Source organism: Chrysochloris asiatica, unplaced genomic scaffold (genome assembly GCF_000296735.1).
Source record: "Chrysochloris asiatica unplaced genomic scaffold, ChrAsi1.0 scaffold00013, whole genome shotgun sequence".
In the NCBI taxonomy this organism is placed as follows: Eukaryota; Metazoa; Chordata; class Mammalia; order Afrosoricida; family Chrysochloridae; genus Chrysochloris; species Chrysochloris asiatica.
In genome coordinates, this window is record NW_006408531.1 from 30965378 (window position 1) to 30966826 (window position 1449).

Genomic DNA, 1449 nt, shown 5'->3' on the forward strand with positions numbered 1-1449 from the left:
TTGCTAAAGGTAATACAGAAACGGCTACAATCATACATTGACAGAGAACTTCCAGAGGTTCAAGCTGGATTCAGAAGAGGTCGTGAAACAAGAGACATCAATTGCTGATGTCTGATGGAGCTTGGCTGAAAGCAGAGAATATCAGAAAGATGTTTAGCTATGCTTTATTGACTTTGCAAAGGCTTTCGATTGTGTGGATCATGACAAGCTATGGACAACATTGCGAAATATGAATATTCCAGAACACTTAATTGTACTTATGAGAAATCTGTACCTGAAACAAGAAGAAGTTGTTCGAAAAGAGCATGGGAACACTGAATGTTTTAAAATTGGGAAAGGAATGCGACAAGGTTGTGTTCTTTCACCATACTTATTCAACCTGTTTGCTAAGCAAATAATATGATAAGCTGAGTTCTATGAAGAAAAACATGGCATCAGGATTGGAGGAAGACTCATTAAGAACCTGTGATATGCAGATGATACAACCTTGCTTGCTGAAAGTGAAGGGGACTTGAAACATTTACTTATGAAGATCAAAGAGCACAGCCTTCGACATGGATTGTATCTCAATATCAAGAAAACAAAAATCCTCACCACTGGACCAATAAACAGCCATGTTGTAAAGTTTGAAATCGGGGAATGAGAGACCTCCAACCTTGTTCTTCCTTTTAAGCAGTGCTTTGCTTATCCTGGGTCTCTTTCCTTTTCATATAAAATTACTAATTGTCTTTTCCACCTCTTTGAAGAATGTTGTTGGAATCTGGATTGGGATTGCATTGTATTTGTAAATTGCTCTGGGTAGTATTGACATTTTCATGATGTTGAGTCTTCCTATCCAGGAACATGGTATGTTCTTCCACTTCTGTAGGTCTCTTTTGGTTTCTTGTAGTAGGACTTTGTAGTTTTCTTTGTATAAATCCTTTGTTTCTCTGGTTATGTTTATTTCTAAGTATTTCATCCTTTGTGTGGCTATTGTAAATGGTATTGCTTTCCTAATGTCCTTTTCATCACTATTGCTGTTGCGGTAGAGAAATCCAATTGATTTTTATATGTTGATCTTATACCCTGCCACTTTGCTGAATCTTTTGAGAAGTCTAATAGTTTTTTTTACTAAGTCTTTGGGGTTTTCTATGTATAGGATCATATCGTCTGCAAATAGGGAGAGTTTTGCTTCCTCTTTGCCAATTCGATTGCCTTTAATTTATTTATCATGCTGTATAGCTCTAGTTAAAACTTCCAGCACAATATTTAATAAGAGTGGTGATAAAGGGCATCCTTGTCTGGTTCTTGTTCACAGGAGGAAGGCTTTCAGTTCCTATTCATTGAGTGTGATGTAGGTTCTTGGTTTTGAATATATGCTTTTGATTATGTTGAGGAATTTCCCTTCAATTCCTACTTTGTTGAGTGTTTTTATCAGGAATGGATGTTGGATTTTGTCGAATACCTTTT